This window comes from Dreissena polymorpha, chromosome 16, assembly GCF_020536995.1.
Source record: "Dreissena polymorpha isolate Duluth1 chromosome 16, UMN_Dpol_1.0, whole genome shotgun sequence".
Lineage (NCBI taxonomy): Eukaryota > Metazoa > Mollusca > Bivalvia > Myida > Dreissenidae > Dreissena > Dreissena polymorpha.
The window spans coordinates 31,035,783-31,057,923 of NC_068370.1; the positions used below are offsets into that span (position 1 = coordinate 31,035,783).

General features: G+C 35.9%; 1 protein-coding gene and 1 long non-coding RNA gene across 2 annotated transcripts in view; one reads left to right on the plus strand and one right to left on the minus strand.

The window, feature by feature from the left end:
* LOC127861745 (uncharacterized) overlaps nt 1–22,141 on the plus strand; it is a 111,533-nt gene that overhangs the window by 26,784 nt on the left and 62,608 nt on the right. The window lies entirely within an intron of this gene.
* On the minus strand, nt 1,233–3,976 carry LOC127861457 (uncharacterized). The gene is made up of 2 exons (XR_008040227.1): nt 3,906–3,976; nt 1,233–2,267 (listed from the first exon to the last, which is right to left on the minus strand). It is a non-coding gene; the product is annotated as an uncharacterized LOC127861457 (long non-coding RNA).

Consider the following 22,141-nt stretch of genomic DNA (forward strand, 5'->3'; position numbering starts at 1 on the left):
TCTGCTATTGTTCAGCATGCTTTATTGATTTGTAATGTTAGAAAGATAGCATTTTTAACAGAATAAAATGTCCATAATTTGAATATTCTACTGTTTTCAGCAACATTTAATTTGATATAGTACAAAATGCTGCATCATGTTATATCATGATCTGTTTTGTGAACAATGACCTTTCAATGTATATTTAATAATTTGTCAATGGATGTTACACGCATAAGCCCTACCATTAGCCAAAAAAGGAATTGCTTAGGAGTTTTGCCACCTTCTAGAGAAAAATACTTCTCAGAAACAATTGCATTTTGGAAAGTCTATGGCTAGTAAAATTTGGATTCCTTTTGGATGCCCAAGGTTACCAATTTATGTTTAATGAATTTGCAATAAAAAGCTTTGACAGAACGTAATGTCACAGAGTCGAACACGTGTAAGGAATAAAGTGGAAGTTGATTAAATGAGTAATACACATTATATGCTTCTTTGATTAAAAGTTTGTGTTTTCACTAAAACTGCAAACATAGTAAGCTTTAAAGTATTGCAACTAAATAAAAGATTCAGATTTAAATTGTATTATTTGAATGCACTGTCTAATACATATGAGCCTCGCTCTGTGAAAAAGGGGTTTAATGCATGTGCACTCCAGATTAGCATGGGCAGACCGCACAGGCTAATCAGGGAGGATACTAAACGCACATGCATTAAACCCCTTTTTCACAGAGCAAGGCTCATATATGTTCAATAAACCAAAGATAATCAAAAACAAAATGAGACGTTTAACCCTGTACCACTCAAAAACGCACTAAGACACATTCGAGAATAAATTTAATTTAAGACCTTTCTTACTATATTAAAGTTTTAAAGGCTTTGTTTCCAACCCATGGATACTGATGAGCAGCAAACAGCATAAAACCTGAACAGATTGTGAGTTACTTGCAGGCTGTTCTGGTTTTATGATGTTTGCATGTAGAAAATTAAAAATTTCCTCAGAGCAGGAAAAGGTTAATAATAACACAACAGCAATTATACTTAAGTTATTTTAAGACTTCATACTAATGCAAGTAACTTGCAACTGTCTAACCAAAATCGGAGATGGTGGAGGGCAAAATTAATGGCTGTGCACCTTGAATTATCTATTCATACTCAAACAATATAATGTTGATCTACAGTATCTTGTTCAGCATGCATCTAATACTACAGCCAAATTTGCTTACAAATAATATTACAAGAAACACAAGTCATTAAAGACTTAACTTTATTGCATCAACCATTTAGCAGGAATAAAATATAAAGAGAAAAATTATGGCAATTTTTTCATCTGAACATACAAGTCTTCATATACAATCCCATTGCATATAAAAACGACAGTTTACTATTTTTCCGTTCTATATGTCAGCATAAAGACAAGATGGTATTCACTGTGCAATAAAACACAAGCAATCATATTACAATTGCTTTTAATTATATGAACTGTACCTTCACTAACATTCAAGAATTTTAATATAAATACATGATGAAAGATGAGCTTTTTCTTGTCTTAAAATAATTTGATACTTTGCAATGACCAAACAATACAACTCAACATACAAGTTATCCAACAAAATATATTTTAATGACACAATATTTTTATTCAACAATAGGAATAGCTTAAGGTTGTAACATATTACACTAAAGTCACAGTGTCAATCTAAGCGAAGAGTAGAATCATAAAGAGATGTCCACAACGGATGATGTGCAAGCTGGCTCTGACTCAGATTTCCACATCAGTTGATGTGCAAGCTGGTTATTACAAGGATGTGAACAACCGATGACGTGCAAGCTCTAAGACAGATCTCCACAACAGAGATTGTCCTTGCTGGCTCTAACTAATGTCCACAAGTAAATAACATGCAAGCTATCTCTGACTGATGTCCTAAACATATGACGTGCAAGCTGGCTCTAACACAGATGTCCACAACAGATTACGTGCAAGCTAGCACTTACACGGATGTCCACAACAGAGGATGTGTAAGCTGGCTCTAACACTGATGTCCAAAAGAGATGACGTGCAAGCTGGCTCTTACACGGATGTTCACAACAGATGACATACAAGCTAGCACTAACACTGATGTCCACAATAGAGGACGTGCAAGCTGGCTCTAACACGGATGTCCACAACAGATGACATGCAAGCTGGCTCTTACTCGGTTGTCCACAACAGAGGTCAGATGGGCAAGCTGGCTCTGCCTCAGATATGTACACAGAAGATGATGTTCAAGTTGGGAACACTGCTACAGCTATAAAATACAAAAACCATGTTTCATACTATCATATTATTTTACTACATGTATTTCTTCCACAATACAGAACATTATACTCATTATTAGCATTCTGCTATTGCTATCTGAAGATTTACCAGATGCTTTGTGTGAAGATAGTTCATACCAGAAATTAGCCGAAAAACAGCCGAAAAACACTTTTTAGACATAATGTGCATTCTGCTTTAAGATATATAGCTCAGAATTCACTGGTTAAATCAAATTTTTTGGACTAAATTGGCGTGGCATGCAGACAAAATGTCGAGTTTTGAAACTGTGTCGTATCTGGTGTGAATCTTGAGTTATTTAATTTGGTCAGTATATCAGATGTGTACACCTGTTATATGTTAACTGTAAGAGTTTAGAATGTCTTGACAGTCATTGTGTTTGTAATACATTGTGTTATCTTTCAGATTTGTGTGACAGTTAAATATAATAATCAATAATCTTGTTCTGCATGCCGGTCAAATTGTTCCGTGGTAAACACCTACCCATTGTGGTCAACTCAAACTCATAGAGACAATTTTTATTTTCCTCTTGATGTTTCCACTTAAATTATCTAAGCATTGCTCACGCAAGTTGTCTGTTGCAGATATGTATAAGCAGCGAAAGTGTTGATGAAAATTGACACTTGTGGTCTTTCAAGAATTTTACAATTGTGACAAAATAAGACAAATGAAACAAGTTGAATAGTTTGAATGAGGTACGAGTTGACAACAAGAGCACTGCATAACGGGTGCCACGCTCTGCTACAGGTGCTTGTAAGATTTTTTTTTTAGAGGTCACAATGACCTTGACCTAGTGACCCCAAAATGGGTGTGGCGTGTAGAACAAATTAACATGCATCTACATAGGAAGTTTCAAAGTTGTAGGTGGAAGCCCTTTATTTTAGAGCCAATGTTAAAGTTTTATAGTAGAGGTCACAGTGACCTTGGCCTTTGACCTAATGACCCAAAAATGGGTGTGGCATGTAGAACTCATCAAGGTGCATCTACATATGAAGTTTCAAAGTTGTAGGTGGAAGCACTTTGATTTTAGAGCCTATGTTAAAGTTTTATATTAGAGGTCACAGTGACTTTGACCTAGTGACCCAAAAATGGGTGTGGCGTGTAGAAATCATCAAGGTGCATCTACATATGAAATTTCAAAGTTGTAGGTGGAGCACTTTGATTTTAGAGCCAATGCTAAGGTTTTAGCACGACGCCTACGGCGGACGACGAGCTGGCTATGACAATACCTCGGGTTTTCTCCGAAAACGCCGAGCTAAAAATGGGTACGAGTTGACCAAGGTACGAGTTGCCTTTGGGATGAATTGCCTGTAAAGCCTTGTTCTTTTTCTTTTTAATTGAAGATGTATACGGTGCTGTACTAGAGCATACGACTGCCATAACAATAACTTGGCTCTCTTCTAACTGAGCTTAAGGGAAGATGTTTCTTACACACAAACACTATATTTCATTATTTGACGACATATGATTATGAGTATGACGTGTTTTGCGGGTGTTTATGTTTTAACAAAGACGTTTGCATATAGACAAACCGTGAAAACAACACTCGATACTCTTGAGCTGTTTTAATTGCATTAAAATTCATAATTCATGTATGTTAAATACTAACCTCATCGCTAATGTCATCAAAATTGATCACTCTTTCGCCCTTAAAAGGTTTTGTGTTAATGTGAAACAACGTCATCATGATGACTGCATGAATGCTGGATAAGACGCGAGTTGATTGGTTCTTTCTAGGGGTCGGAACCAATCAAATTTTATCGCGTAACCACATAGCAACCCGAATTTCGTGCAGTAATTCAATGCTATTGAAATTCGCGCGGAGTAATGAATCTTCCGCGCGATTTTACATTAGCAACCCGCAATTTACATAGCAACCCGAGATTTGTACAGTAATTCAATGCTTAATTTTCGCGGAAGATATTTGTGTTCCGCGCTTTGTGGATTAGGTCCGCGCGATTTTATACACTACTATTTGTACAGAGTAGATACTATTAAGGTTCCGCGCGATTATTTGAGCCCGCATTCTCTACAGGGTTGAAAGATAATTGTTCCGACGGAAAATATATGAAAGTTCCGCGCTTTTTAGATTTCGATTTGTATGCAGTATTTTATGGCTATGCTGGCCTTGGTTTTTCGCGGAAAGTGAAAGTTCCGCGGAAAATGAAAATCCCGATATTTACTATATAAGTATATGTATTTTAGCGGGGGTCCCCTTTGGCTTTCCATAATTGCAATCACAATTTTGGCTGGTATTCACATGCCACAATTCCGATTTCATCAACATTGTTAATCCATTAATACCTATATTGTATATTCCGGTACGCTCACTTTTACACGTATAATTTTGTATAAATATCAACCGGTGATTGTTATGCAATTACTGCTCTCTGCTGGGACCCGCTACTGATGTTACCATGTTGATAACCTATTTCAGAAGAGTATTAAGACAGTAAGAACTTTATAAAAATGCGGAAATTGCACAATCACTTTATTGTAAATATGTGAATTTACTTGATGTACAGAACGCCTTAGCGTCTTTGATACGAAAGATTCAGAATCTTCGTGTCTTTGTTGATCAAGCCAAGATTGAGAGTAAGAGGTTTTCATCTGAATGACAATAATTGTTGAAGCGGAACGATTGCTTGTTTTAAAAGCTAGTTCAACAAAAACAGAAAACGCAATATTGTTAAACGTATCTGAATGGTAAATACAGTATATTTGATTGGATGCATGTTAACGATATATAGCTCTATATATTCACAGCAAGTTTTATATATTTGTCTTTATTTTCCGTTTTATTTACGGGAATATTACATAATCTCAAAATGGCTGAAATGATGTGCATATCACATGCCATTGATATGTATTTATAAGTTGCCCATAGCATTTTTGTTCATGGAACCGACATCATTTGTTTGTAATTAAGTAAATCATAAATTATGTAATCTGAACTTGTTGTAATGTAGAGATACGGATAAATTGTAATTGAGTGTGTATAATTCAATATTTTACTTTGCCAATTGGGCAAAATCATTGTCATTATAAGTTCTGTAATCTCCGTCATCATCTTCATGTGCATATAATCATTAAATTGCAAAAAAAAACCATAAAATGTGAACATGCCAGATTATGCATAGTAATTTTTTTCAAACATGTGTTGTTGTTTTTTTAAACGTTACACAGTTGCAGTATAGGGATGCTCTTTGGCTAAACATCTGAAATAAAATGATGAGTTGGCAAATGGTGCGCAAAAGGCCTTGACAATATTTACCAGGTTTTATGTTCATTCTTTATATCCCGTCACGTCATGAATGTATTTATTCTTAATAAAACCTACCGAAAACATATACTATAACAAAAACAACAGCGACAACATAATAACGGTTTTGAAAAATCTGTAAACAAATTCCTTTGTCAAGCTTAAATAGTTTCAAATAATGGAAATTTATAGATCAATGTAAAGATTAGAATATGAGCTTTTTGGAATTTGAACGAATTGTTAATGCATGTGTTACCTGTGTCATTGTATGTATTTTGTTTTATTTGATGGTTAATTTTTCATATACGAAATTAATACTTTTCTTGCTTAATTTATCAGTTGTGCTTAACTTTTATGTTAGAATGCGCTTTGTTTGTGAAAGATATTTAATCATTTCTGATTTGCCAGAGATATTAAAAGTAATAGTCCATTAGAGAAAGCTAAATTTTTATCATTAAATCTGCTGTTGATTTTCGCAAAATCCTCCTTAAAAGTGAGTATGCACGTTTGAAATATGACTAGGCTAATTTATGCCGCAAATCCAGTTTTACAAATACTGTGCTACACATTGGCATAAGCGTGTTTTGTATGATGATTTTTTAACTCGAATAATCTATGAAAATTAAATCTAAAGTTTCGCTATGGTTGTTTCATTTAAAAGCCAGGGTTGAAATGTTTTGTCATAAGATTTAACATGTTTTGTGTGCTTTAATTATTGCAGGACTGTACAGAGTTTTGCCAAAATTTAATTGATGAAAGCATTCTCAGAAATAAATACATTTCTGCAGATGCAGACAGTTTTGTTAAGTTGTAGATGGGAAGAATGCAAAAAGGTGCTGTTTGTTCGATGTATAATTTTATTTTGAATTTCTATATGTTTTTGATAGATTCTTTTACTAGCTTTGCACAAATAAAAAAAAACATATTACACTTTTATTGTTTAGTGGTTCATAATACCTTATTTTATTGTAAAGAACTAACATTGAGTTACAATTAAGTTAATTCTTCTATATCTTTTGATATTCTCAAATAACACATTTTATTCAGGATTAAGCTTTTAAAGATTTCAATGATTTGTATTAATTTGTTAAAACCTAAAATCTTATTTAATTATAAAACGTTAAAATGTTAAATTGGTATCGATACAACTTGACCAAACATCTGAAATAAATTTTTCACTACTAGAAGTTCATATTTGTATGGGAAAATTAAGCGTTTTACTTTTATATTCAAATCAATGATAGTTTCGTATAAGCAATTACGAAACAGTTCAAAATACTATATCACCTAGATTGTTATGTTTCTTTAATCAAAACCAAGTAAAAAAATGAATCATTTTTAACCCTTTCATGTAGGATTAACTTTGCACAATACCACGTGCTGCGGTCTAATTGTTTGACTCGTTAATACAATATTTTTCAGTAACAATATATGATGATTTACTTTGTTTGAGTGTTCAGGTAATTAACATGACGCTGCATTGTATTACTTTGCTATACTATCTTGTAATCTTCTTCGCTTCTCTTTATATGGGAATTAAACGTGTAAGTCAGTGCAATTTTTGGAGTTGTAGTATATCATCTGTTAATGTTATTTGCCATACCAGGATTACTATTTATGTAATAACTCATGTAACCGCCGTCGATGGTCCATGATTTATTCCGCCATCCTCAAGCCTCAGAATGAGCCGTCTTCTGATCGGGATATTAACGATTAACGTCTATGTGTTCGCACGTTATGTCATTCCATTCATATGTGATTTAGCCCCAGGAATGAAAAACAAACCTTAAAAGGCAAGTCAGATGTTTGCATGACCCAAAGTCGTTTGATGAATGTTTCTAAGATCACAATTAAAGGTCTAATCAAGCTAATTTCATTCCATAAACATCAAGCGTTTGGAACGTTTTTATAAAAACGGAAATGGAATTGTCTAATGACAAAACTTAATTGGGACAAGCGTTACTCATGATTGTCTTTCATACATCAAGGTCACAATCAGCGGTAAAGACAAATCGTTATGGTAAATGGTAAATGCATGTGTTCATAGTCTGAGTATGATATTAGACTCATCTTCAATCGACTTTGACATTTACCCCCCGATGACTGGGATATAAGTCGTCCGTTTACATTCAGCGCAGTATGCAGCCACGGCACATAGGCTTTTTTCTCTCACAGGCACCCATTTATACTCCTGGGTTGAGAGGAGCAAGTGTGGGATTATTTTTTTGCTCAGGAAAATTCCGTGGTCTGAGCGGGATTCGAACCAGGGACCTTCCGGTTCCTAGACCAGCATCCTACCACTAGCCCACTGTCCTACATAACCTGCATTCAGACTATCCGCATCCGTATCCGCTACCGTATCAGCAAAATCATAATAGGAGCGCTATATTCCATTTATCCGCATACGTCGAGCGTATCTTTCTTTTTTGGGTAAATTTCTGAACTGAAAACATGTATGCAGAAGAACAGTTTTCCCTTTTTTTTCGTTATTGGTTCTGCTGTTGTTCATGCGTAGAAGTGTAAACGTAAACGAAAGAACAGTTGGTGGGCACGTGCAATAGTAAGAAATCGCCAAATATTTGGAACTTACAACCATTTAGTTAAAGAAAACGAACTTGCTGACGAGGAGTTTAAAGATTACTTTAGACTAAACAAACAACCATTTGGATACGATATATATGATTTTTGAGATGACCGCGTTCCCCTCATCGTGTTAAATGCCGTCTGTATCTTGTCCTCATCCGCATTAGGCCGGGTTTCCATGTCTCCGCGTCCACGTTCCGTTTCCGAGTGTCCGTGTCCATAAAAAAAACGAACTGGTTGAAAACTGTTGGAGCTATTCCATGTAGCCGCGTTCCGCGTCCGCATTTTTCGCCCGCGTATTGCGTCCGTGAAAAATCGCTCAGTGAGCGATTTTTCACGGACGAGGACGCAGTACACGGATGTCAGTCAACATAAAAGGTCGACTTAAGAGCTTAGATATTTGTGAAAAACAATTTAGTAAGGGATCATCCTGAAATATTTAACCAACGTATGAAAGAATACAAAGACAAAGACATTGCATCAAACATCTGGCAAAGCATAGCCAAAGAAATGGCGTTAAAGGTAAGTGAGAATAGTAATATGCTAATATATACATCGTCTGCATATTGTACACTCTATAATCGCTTTTAAAAAGACACAGTATAAATTTCAAACAAGATATAACGCTAAAAGGAGTCGTATTTATGTTCTTTTTTGTCTATGGGAGTTCACATATAAGTTTGTCACCTCTTTATATTGAAGTCTGTCTAATACGAATAAATCAGTAATGTTTATCAAAATAATAATGCTAAGTGTCATTAATTCCACAGGTGGAAGTAACGTACCCAGGATAGTATTTTTCATATATATATTTTTTAGGAGCCCAATATATTCAAATTAATGTATAAAATCATGTTTAATGAGAAAAAATTGACAAAGAGCCATGAAAAAAAAATCCCCACCCTCTGATATTGGAATTATAACAAGGTCATTAACTAGACTTTATTATAGACCTGTCTTCGCGGGCCGCAAAAATGTCAAAAATAGCTTTAATCCAAAGCATCCCTTGATCCTACTATGGGCAATTGAACAACCTTTCAAGAAAAGTTAACTTCAAAAATATCTGTCCAGCCGTTAACTCACAGTCGGTCGAAAACCGAGCAATATTTCGAGTCCGTTTGTCAACACGAATAAATCTTCTACAGATTTTCAAACAATATTTTTTAGTTTTTGCCCTTTAATTGATAGCTCCCGTCCTATTCCTTTGAAACAACGAAGCGTGTCAAATAATGCATGCATATGCAACCACTTACCCCTAAAAACTTATTCCAAAACAATCAGAATGAAAAGTAATTTCCATTTATTCACATTTATTAAAACATCGTTGTTGTTGTTGATTGCATATTTATGTGCCTGGCTCTGTCAGTGTAATTCACTGCTAAGCCGGGTTCAAGAGCGATGGCTTCTTTCGTTTTCAAGTAAATCAAATTTAGAGTTAAAACAGTTGTTGCAAAGAAAATATAACATTTTGGAATTAGTTTTTAGGGGTAAGTGGTTGCATATGCATGCATTATTTGACTAGCTTCGTTGTTTCAAAGGAATAGGACGCGAGCTATCGATTAAGAGGCAAAAAATCAAAAATATTGTTTGAAAGTCTGTAGAAGATTTATTCGGGTTGACAAACGGACTCGAAATATTGCTCGTTTTTGACCGACTGTGAGTTAACGGCTGGACAGATATTTTTGAAGTTAACTTTTTTTGAAAGGTTGTCCAATTGCCCATAGGAGGATCAATGGATGCTTTTGATTAAAGCTCTTTTTGACATTTTTGCGGCCAGCGAAGACAGGTCTATGATAAATTCTAGTTAATGACCTTGTTATGATACCAATATCAGAGGGTCGGGATTTTTTTTTTCATGGCTCTTTGTCATTTTTTTCCCATTAAACATGATTTTATATATTTATTTGAATATATTGGGCTCCAAAAAAAAAAATACTATCCAGGGTACGTTACTTCCACCTGTGATTAATTCAGCCCTAATTCTCTAACAAGATGGTATTATGTGTCGTAAGTTTGACGGTTTCTTATGATGGCCCGTGTCCAGTTCATATGTCTGAGTTTCCGTCTACTAAAATGCAGTACTGCCGCAGCAGTCATCATAAAAAATGTGTGCTCTTCTAATAACGACATCTAAGTTCAAGTTCCACTACGTTTGGAATGATCTTTTTACACGGAAAGGCTTAAATGATAAGCGGATGCATGGAATAGATACTCCGTGTCCGTATACGGAACGCAGACACGGAACGCGTTCGCGGAGCGCGGACACGGATGCATGGAAATCCGGCCTAAGAATGCCCTCTAGAGCGTTCTTTTGCGGACGCCTATTGCGCGTGCGGATATGCGGATGTGGATGCGGATGAATGGAATAAGCGCAGTGCATTTCAACTTGTTCAATTTTTTTGCGGATGCGAATATTCGGATTCGGATGCGGATACGGACAGATTAAATACTAGCCTTATGAAATTGAAGATATCCATGTGTATGACCCAATTTTATCTATCAAAATTCACTGTTATGCCGGGAAGAAATTACGAAATTGCTTTGTCCTAAGAGTATTCTTAATAAGCCACATTGATTAATGCACGAGTGTCTTGTGAATGGTCGCTGTCGCTTTTATGCGTAAGGGATATTTGGCATACTTTGCGACACCTTAACTTATAAAAAACATGGTGGAAAAATTCACGAGCGATGCTTATCTTATCACAGGTCAAGGTCACAAATGAACGTTTTGCCGCATTAATTTTGTTCCAAAATATCGAAACGCATGTAAAGGTGTTTATATTTGTCCGAAATAACGCTGGGCATTAAAGAATCATGCTGTCTCGTTTATAGTAACATTCTGAATATAAGTCAAAACATAGCAAATATCTGCCTAGGCATTTATATGAGAGTATTTACTTTCTACATTTCTCCATAAGTAACTTTGCACATACGCCTTTTAAATATTTCTTAAAAGTTACTCCCGTAATTGAAAATCAAGCAGTTTTCATATCCCATCTGAAACCTTAAGAATTGTTCACATGTCTGCACAAAACTATGTGTTACGTACATCATACACACATGTGGCTTTGTTATCGCTCGATTTCAACAAATATTCCGGCCTCGGCGTCTGCGTTATGGCATTATTCATGATATACGATCGTGTCCATTGAATAGTACGTTATCTACCTTTTCGAAAAAGCTAAGACAAACTAAAGAGACACATAAACAAAATCCAATCGGTCAAGTGCGGACACTATAAACATTGGACAAACTAACCATGACCCAGCACAACAATTAAATAAAGTGAAACTTCACAAACAAAATAAATATTGTATGTGAACAGTATAGTTTATATCACAATATTTATTCTTTTTTCCATGTAACCACGAGTTTTTCGAGGAAACACCATTTAACGTACTGCATCCAACGATTGTTTACAACATATAGTATTGAATTAAATACTTCTATTCATACAAACAGTAAAATGTTTAAGTTAAATAATATTTGAACTTTAATATGTACACTGTGAAAGCTAGAGAATGTATAAAAGTGTTTATGCAAGACATGCACATGTAATCATATAGTAATACTAAGCCGCGTTACCCATACTTTCTTTGTTTTTCTGATCATTTGTAGCGGAAACTATTAAACGTTTTAAAAATCCACTAAAAACTAATTACTGCTTTTCCCGCTTTAAGCAATTTACATGTAACAATATAAACGAGTATTTCATGTCCAGAGGCGTGGAACATTAAAATCTGTTTAAACAGGAAATAATAATAAATGTATAAAAAAGTATCGATGTAAGCTTTGAAGTTGCTACCATATAATTTCGGTTACTATTTGCGCATTTTTTCACCTTTTATACCATGTGAAATAATACAATCGTAAATTATTATAAATACTAAATACACGATGTACATATGGCTAATTACGTGTATTCAAATGAAAACGATTAAATATGTTTATATGTAAATTGATCTGAGTAACACATTTCAATGACCCTTTATAATACCACGTTGTTCAACAAAATGTTTCTTTCGTTTTTAAATGTTACGCATTTTTTACCTTTCCCTATACAATTTTATAAGGAAAAATGACGGAGGCCAACGCAGATAAGTGGTATTAATAGGTTACGTTGATCCTTGTTTTTTGTTTCGACAAAATTGTTATTACAATTTTACCAAAACAGGAAACGATACATTATCCTAATATAACTGGAGACCTGTCCCACTCCTTACTGTTGACTATAAAATCGCCTCAAAAAGCGAAGCAAAAAGAATATAAAGCCTTGAAAACAACATTAAAAGCAATGTGCGAATTGGCTTCCTGAAAGGTCGATATATCGGTGAAAATGTTAGATTATTAGAAGAGGTGATACATGCATTAAATGAAAAAATAGACTATTGCCAAGCAATGTATGTCCCCTACTGGCTCCACCATTGTCAGAAAAACCACCATTGTCAGATATTTTATATCAATATTTGTTGCCATAGCAACCAGAATTTTTGACAAGGGAACAAATGAAATGACGTGCATAATGTCCATATTGCCATCTATCCATGTTTCAAGTTTCATGAAAAATATGAAGAACTTTTAAAGTTATCGCAGGATCCAGAAAACCACCATTTTCAGCAGTATTTCTAGTCTATTTGTTGCCATACCAACCAGAATGTTTGACGTAAGAACAAAATGAAATGACGTGCATAATGTCCATATTGCCATCTATCCATGTTGCAAGTTTCGTGAAAAAATATTTTAACTTTCAACGTTATCGCAGGATCCAGAAAAGTGTGACTGACTGACAGACAGACAGACTGACAGACAGACAGAGCGCAAACCATATGTCCCCTCCGGTGAAACAGGGGACAAAAAACAACAACTCTGGTTCTTGGATTTCAATAAAACTTTAAACAACTTAAACCACGCCTTTATCTTCAAAGGCCTTCGTCACTTTGGCTTCCGTGACTTTATTATTAGTTGGGTCAAACTATTCTATTACAATGCAAAATCACGCATGACTAATGATGGCTACTTCTCAGAACTGTTGCAAATAAAAAGAAGTGTTCGACAAGGCTAGCCATTATCACCTTATCTATTTATAATTTGCATTGGACTTTAATCGATCGCAGTACATAATGATAATGTTTTATGAGCGGGATAGAAATTTCGAAACAAAACAGACACCTTTTGCTGACGTCGTTTGTTTTCTAACAAATGGTTCAAACAAAGTTTTGAGAAACTTATTTCAACCTTGGACAATTTTGGAAAATTTTCGGTCTTACACTATATAGGACATAATGTACCATTTTGCGTTAAGGATCTTTAAGGGATGCTTATGTTTAATTTTGCAAAAAAAAACAATTTATTAGAACGCACCCAAGCGGCATCATTAGGTATAACTTTCTGTAGTAATCCCAACGAGCCGATAGCATGAAATGTTATAAATAAAATCCAGACAATCCAAAATTCTCTTAACTCTTGAAGAAAAATGGAATCTTTTATTGATAGGCAAAATCTACTTGAACATGCTTTTCCAAAGCTAGTGTATCCTGTAACCGTGCTCCAAAATCCACCATAACATATACTAAACCAATTGAAAACAAGGTATTTTTTAACTTTAATTTAGGAAGGAAAACCCGACAAAATTGCAAGGAATCAAATACTACAGGAATATAGCGAAGGCGGATATTAAAAATGATCGACATTGAATTATTTTAAGATGCATTAAAAGGTAGTTGGCTAAAATGGTTCATCCACGAAGCAAATTCATTTATAATTAAATTATATAGCTCGATTCTTACACCGCATGGAACAAATTGTATTCAAACTCAAAGTTCCATCAATATTTTTGCAACAGATTTTACAAGCCTGGTCCAAAACAACATATAACAAAAATATAGATATCATTTTTCAACAAATAAATTGGAACAATTCGCATATTCAATGTAAAAATGAAATGCTCTATTTTAAAGAAAGCCACAACAGCTGCATACACTTTGTAGAGAATATATATACGATTTACAAAGTGACAGATTGTATTCATTAAAAAAACTCCAAGAAGTATATGATATTAACACAAAGTATGTTTAAAACTTTAACTCACTCGTAAAGATCATCCAGTAGAATGGAAACAATTTCTTTCACTCGCGCATATATCATACTCATCACCGGAATGCGTTGTTGATCAGTTCAGACTTATATAAACAAAATAGTGTACACACGTCTACTTAACACAAATGAACCTACACAAATTAAATGTGTAACAAAGAGAAAAGAGCTACTTATCGGAAGCCCAAGTGACAAGACACAACTTTTCTGTCAAATCCCATTAATTACTGTAGATTATAAACTCAGAACGTTCCAGTATAAATACTCAAATACATCACACGCATTATACCAAATAATATGTTTAAGTGTAAATTTGTAGAGTCGAATATGTGCGATTTCTGTTCGCCAAGAGCCGATTCTACAAAACACATGTTTTGGGAATGCAATTAAGTTCAATATTTCTGGTCGGAAGTAACATGATACAAACAAATTTTGGTTCGGAACATTACACGCACCTTTTCTTTGAAATATTTTCCCTATGTAATCTTAAGTGAACACAAGTGCAAATAAATAATGCAAAACATTATATAATTCTTTAGGCAATTACTTTATGTTTATATGTAAATGCGAAAGCATCGTCCCTTTATTCCAACAATATTTGAGCTTCTTAACCCATAGGCTAAAATAGAGGAAACAATATCACACATAAAACACAAATACGAGAATATTCTTAGAAAATACAGCCGTATGAACACGCCGATTTTTTTTAATGGTATAATGTTAATAGACTCAACTGAATCTAAACCACTAAACCTTTTCTTCTCTCCACAACATAATACTCTGAAACCATATTTCTTTCAGTGGCATTTGTTAGAGCTTAAATTCTCGACTCTCTATGTTAGTTTGTACGACTGTAAAAAATGTATGTTTTCAGAAATAAAATTTCTGAAAAAATAAGAGTGTTAAACTAACAACTTTACAAATAATTATAGTTGATCATATGAATTAAGAGTTCTTCTTATAGTAATACATATTTTAGGGGTAAATTTAATGTTTTGCATTTACCTTGAAGGCAATTATAGTTTCATATTTACAATACCGATCCGTTCCAAAGTGCTATACATCAAATACATTATTCCATTGCATTATTCGATTCCAAGTCTTTGAAAAATCGTTTTGTCCTTGTCAACCGCTTTCCTTTGTGATTTACAATGTATGATTATTGACTGAAGTTCAGTAACGATGCATAATATTGAGTCTCGTTTGAGTGTTAAATTGTTCTGAATGAGTCTGCATTTTACTACTTTTAATTGCCATACTTCTTGTTATCTACTTCGCTACTAGATTTAATGAAATTAAATTTTAAGTAAGAACGTACATCTTTTGGGTATTATCATATATCAAATGTTTAATATTATGGAACAACAAATGGATATCTTTAGGATTTACGTGTGTTTCTTCGTCCGCGCGTTCCACACCAACTTTTATGACAATGTGTAGTGTTAGATTGACGCACCTGAACGGGAAAGTAAGACAACTCTGCTCTACAATTAGTCCACGAGAGCACCTAAGACAAGTGCGAATACACTGCTATGCAGGTTAGGTTTTGGTTAATCAAGGCAAAGGGAGTCAACCCCTAATTTAAATCATTAGCAGGCCTAGTATCACGAACTTTCTCAGGTTTTAAACTCAACTCAGCAGATGAGATTTGAGTTTCCACTCAGCTGAGAATTGAGTATAACGGGGATCTAACGAACGAACTCAAAACTCATCTCAGTTGAGATCGACTCAACTTTCCGACTCAGCTCAAATATTTATTATTTGTTAAAAATGTAAGCGACGTTCTTCAAAAGGAGATTGATTTATAACATTTTTACGGGAATAGTGTAAGTTTTTTTTCGTTTACGAGAGTGAAAATGCCTCTAGAGGTCAGATATTTTTCTGAAAGCGAAAGACTCTGTCTGTTTGAAAAAATAATAAACCATTACGATGCGCTTTATTTAATACTGCACCCGCATCCGAGCGTTGGCTACCGTTATGCGGTGCTCTTGTTTTTAAAGCATTAGTCTGTTTGGGCTAGTTGCCTTGCACAATTACTATCCATCAGCACGTTAAACAGGCACATGTCTTGTTTAACACATAAAGCAGATTGAAAATGCTAGAAACTGTACAGAACTTGGGTGTTTGATGATAAAATGGCACTATGTTTATATATATGCTTAGTCTATGACTATTAATTAGTATGTCTGGTATATTAAATTGTGGGTTTTGTGGATATCTGTAATATGGGGATACATTATTGCTGCTTTGTTGTTTAAACATTAAAAATCAATTATCCAGGGTGTAAACTTGTGTGTCTGTGTTTGTTATGCTCCCCCCAAAAAAATTCGGGGGAGCATATAGTCGCCGCTTCGTCTGTCCGTGCATGTGTCCGTCCGTTCGTGCAAAATTTTTGTCCGGGCTATTTCTCAGCAATAAATGACCGGAATTCAATTAAACTTTATCGGAAGCTTCACTACCAAGAGGTGATGTGCATAGTATCAGCCGGTTCTGGTCGGATGATTTTTCACAGAGTTATGGCCCTTTGAAATTTTCCATTAACTGCACATATAGTGCAAATCTTGTCCGGGTTATTTCTCAGCAACTTATGACCGGAATTCAATGAAACTTTATGGGAAGCTTCACTACCAAGAGAACATGTGCATATTATCAGCGGGTTCTAGTCAGATGATTTTTTTCACAGAGTTATGACCCTTTGAAATTGTCCATTAACTGTACATATAATGCAATTCTTGTCCAGGCTATTTCTCAGCAACAAATGACCGGAATTCAATGAAACTTTATGGGAAGCTTCACTACCAAAAGGAGATGTGCATATTATCAGACAGTTATGGTCCGATGATTTTTCACAGACTTATGACCCTTTGAAATTTTCCATTAACTGTACATATACTAGTAGTGCAATTCTGGTCCGGGCGATTTCTCAGCAACTAATGACTGGAATTCAATGAAATTATGTGGGAACCTTCACTACCAAGAGGAGATGTGCATATTATCAGCCGGTTCTCGTCGGATGATTTTTCACAGAGTTATGGCCCTTTGAAATTTTCCATTGTACATATAGTGCAATTCTTGTCCGAGCTATTTCTCAGCAACTTATTACGGGAATTCAATGAAACTTTATGGGAAGCTTCACTACCAACAGGAGATGTGCATAGTATCAGCCGGTTATGGTCGGATGATTTTTCACAGAGTTATGGCCCTTTTAAATTTTCTATAAACGGTACATATAGAGCAATTCTTGTCCGGGCTATTTCTCCCCAACTACTGACTGGAATTCAATGAAGCTTTATGGGAAGCTTAACTACATTGAGGAGATGCGCATGTTATTTGTGGGTTCTGGTTAGATGATATATTTTGAAAGTTATGGCCCTTCGAAATTTTTAAGTTGCTAAACCATCCATCGTATTATTTTGTCCAAAGTTATGCCCCTCAAGACTTATCCTTTTATCTGAATATATAGTGCAATATTGTGACAAAAAAAAATTGGGGGAGCATCACCCTTCTCCGACGGTTTCTTCTTTTAAATTCTTTTTCAACATTTATATACTTAATGATGTAATTGGAATGTATGGCATGAGAGTCACATGCACATGTTAATTTCGTAAGGCTAGTTAAATTTCATGATACAAAAACAATTAGAACCAAAGCCAGCTCATGAAGCATTGAAGTCTTATTATTAATGGTTTGTGTTATTTTCAACAACCACACATGCATGATACATTAAATATCTGGATGTTTTGTCTAATACATATCTTTTTGGAATAAATACAATTTAAACTGTTAAATTTATTTACTTGCAGTGACATGTCAAGCATGAAGACACAGCTTCACACAAACCCAGAACAAATGCTTAATGAGTCCAGAACCAGAAATGACATTCTTCGGGACATAAACAAAAATTTGGATGAAAAACTCGTGCCCAACTCGTGTCTGTAAAAAAAGAAATATTTCAACGTTCAATTATTTCCAGAAATCTTAATATGTATTTACTGATATGACATGATGTGTATATTGTACTCTCTAAATATAATAAATAACTCTTAATAAATATGAATGTTCTTAATGTTTTATACATTGAATACACATGCAATTGCAACTGTTATAAAACAAGAGATGTGTTTGTCAAAAACACAATGCCCCCTATTGCGCCGCTTTGAAATAAAATGTCAAAATTTAAATAATAATTTGGCAGATTTAGAAATTATCTCCCTTTAATAGCTTATTACTTCCGTTGGATTGTATTTTTTTTCTTTTGACCGTGAATGATGACCTTGACCTTTCACCACGCAAAACGTGCAGCTGCATGCCAAATATCAAGTTGATATTTTCAATATTCAAAAAGTTATGACCAAACTTTAACGAAGGTTAAAGTTTCAGGAAAGAAAAATACAATGATCTTTGACCTTGAAGGATGACCTTGACCGTGACTTTTCACCACTCAAAATGTGAAGCTCCATGAGATACACATGCATGCCAAATATGAAGTTGCTATCTTCATATTGCAAAAGTTATCAAACTTTAACCAAGGTTAAAATTTTGGGACAGAATGACAGAGACAGGCCAAAAACAATATACCCCCGATCGATCGGGGCATAAAAACAAGTAAATGTTATCATCATAAATATGTTTATAAAATTACGAAACAAATTGCACCGGTAAATAACAGTTTTAACATAAATAATAGTTTTTAGGGTAACTAAAGACTTGATTCTTTAACAAAGCATCATATCAAGGATGTCTTTCAGTACATGAATGATAACATTTGTAGTGTTGTGTGTAAATGAATAGTTGAATGTAACCTGTGGTGTTTTGTACGACTAAGAGTTTTGGTAATGAACGCTTTCAGAGTAGCATGGTCTTGTTGTTTTTAAACCCGTAATTGGCCATTTATAACGTGCTTGTACGAGCTACAACACTAAACTGGCGACGAGGATGGCCAACCTTCCTCCATTTCCTTCGTTCAACATCCATGACAGCGGCGACACGTCAAATTCTTCGTCAAATTCAGCCGGCGTACGGTGGCGTAAGTGGACGGAAAAATTAGACAATTTAATCTGTGCACTGGACATTGATATTGACAAGCGCAAAAAGGCTCTCCTTCTGCATTACTGTGGCGAAGAGTGTTTCGACATATATGACTCGTTCACTGATGAACAAAAAGGGGTAGGTTCTACTAAAACTGTACAGAATGAAAACGGTGATAACATAGAAACCCCTGACGAATATGGAAAATTGTGTTCCTCATTCAAAAACTATTTCACTCCGAAACAGAATCTTACCTACGAAATCTATAAGTTTAGGCAGTCGAAACAAGAATCTGGTGAGTCGATCGACACCTTTTACACAAGGCTAAGAACCCTTGCAGCGACATGTGAATTTCACAACAAGGACACTGAGATCCTTAACCAAGTTATACAAGGATGCACGTCTACACGCATCAGACGTCGAGCTCTGCGAGATAACTTTACTCTTGACAGACTTATTGAAGAGGCTCGCGCATTGGAGGTTTCCGAGGTTAGAGCGTCTGACATGGAGGGACGGCAAGCAGCTAACGCTAACGCTATCCACACTATCCCTGGTGGTTCGCGTGGTCGTGGTGTGTCTTCGCGTGGTCGTGGTGTGTCTTCGCGTGGTCGTGGTGTGTCTTCGAGTGGTCGTAGTGTATCTTCACGAGGTCGTGGTTCCTACAACAACCCATCCCAGGCATCAAGAACTGGCACTGACTGTCGTAACTGTGGTGGCAAACATGTAGACCGGAAGTGTCCGGCATTTGGGAAGAAGTGTCATCATTGTGGCAAATTAAATCATTTTCAAACAGTTTGCAGATCAAGATTACAACATGTGAACTATACAGAAGCCAGTACTTCAGAAGCTACACAAAATAGTTCTAGTGATGAATCTGTATTTAACCTTTGTTGTACAAATTCTAGCATACCCTCTGTTTGTGTTAATATTTTTAACAGTGATGTTAAATTTTTGATTGATACTGGTTCTAGTGTAAATATAATGAATGAAAATATTTACAATAACATGAGCAGCAAACCTTCTCTTCAACAGCCTGTACCATTGATTTTTGCATACGGTGCATCTCAACCTTTAGATGTTAAGGGTTATTTTAGAACAACCATCAATTATAAGGGTAAAACAGTTACTGCTGACATGTATGTTGTAGGTAACACTGACTCTAGGCAGTCCAGCTGTCTCCTTGGGGCCAAAACTGCTCAAGCTCTGGATATTGTTCAGTTTGCATTTTCTTCGTTTGCAGCTTCAAGTTCTATTCCAGATCAGTACCCTTCTCTGTTTGATGGCAAGATGGGCAAGATAGAGGGCATCTCTGTGAAACTGCACATTGATCATGATGTTCCCCCAGTGACACAGCGTCATAGGCGAATTCCATTCCATATACGCAAAGATGTTGAGGCTGAACTCAAGCGTCTTGAAGACCTTGATATTATTGAGCCTATTTCAGGTCCCACACCCTGGGTAAGCCCCGTTGTAGTTGTCCCCAAAAAGTCAAAAGGTGTTCGTGTTTGCATTGACATGCGTGAGGCTAACAAGGCTATCTCTAGGGAGAAACACCCTATGCCAACTGTGGAAGAACTTATGTCAGATTTGAATAGTTCTACAGTATTCAGCAAACTTGATCTGTCCAACGCATATCACCAACTTGAACTTGATGAGTCCAGCAGGTACATCACTACTTTTGTCACTCATGTTGGTTTACGGCGCTACAAACGTCTATTGTTTGGTGTGAATGCTGCATCTGAAATTTTCCAGAAGACGGTTGCAGACCTCCTTGCTGACATCCCTGGTGCAAAGAACTTGGCAGACGACATCATTATTCATGGTAAATCTCAGTCAGATCATGATCGAGCACTTAGCCTTACATTGGAGCGACTGAACAGATGTGGTGCCAAACTCAACAGAGATAAATGTATCTTTTCTGTAAACAAAATCTCTTTCTTTGGCCATGTTTTCAGCGATACAGGTGTTTCGGCTGATCCAGAAAAAATTAAGGCTATTGTAGGTCACTCAGCTCCTCAAAACCCAGCTGAAGTAAGATCTTTCCTTGGCATGACGCAGTATGTTTCTCGATACATACCTCACTATGCAACCATGACTGAGCCACTCAGACGTCTCACTAGGCAAGATGTTCCTTGGGATTGGTCAAGTGATGCCCAAAATGCTTTTGATAGTTTGCGATCTGCTCTGTCTAGTACTAAGGTGATGGCTTACTTTGACCAGAACAAGTCAACTGAGGTTCTTGTTGATGCATCCCCTGTTGGAGTCGGAGCGATTCTCACTCAGGAAGGTAGAGTTATATGTTACGGAAGCCGTGCACTCACAGACGTGGAACAGCGATATTCACAAACAGATCGTGAGATGTTAGCTGTTGTTTATGGTGTTGAGCACTTCCATCTGTATCTCTTTGCTTCTGAATTCAAGGTGATCACAGATCACAAACCCCTTCTAGGTCTTGTGAACAGTCGTAAACCTGCTTCTGCGCGCATTGAGAGATGGCGTCTTCGGTTGATGCCGTATCAGTTCACACTCGAGTATCGTCCAGGTAAAGATGACCTGAATCCTGCTGACTATATGAGCAGGCACCCATTCACGAAGCCAAAACGTGATAATGCAGCTGAAGCTCATGTTGCTTTCATTGTCCAGAAGGCAGTACCGAAAGCTATGTCCTTACAGGAGATTCAAACCGCAACCAGAGAGGATGCTACACTGCAGAAAGTTATGACAGCCATTCAGTCCGGCAACTGGTCTCACTCCGATTGTACGTCCTTTGTCAGGTTTCGAGATGAGTTTTCGATAGTAGATGGTGTTATTTTGCGTGACCACCGCATTGTTGTTCCCACTTCCTTGCAGCAGCATGTTGTCGAAATTGCTCACCATAC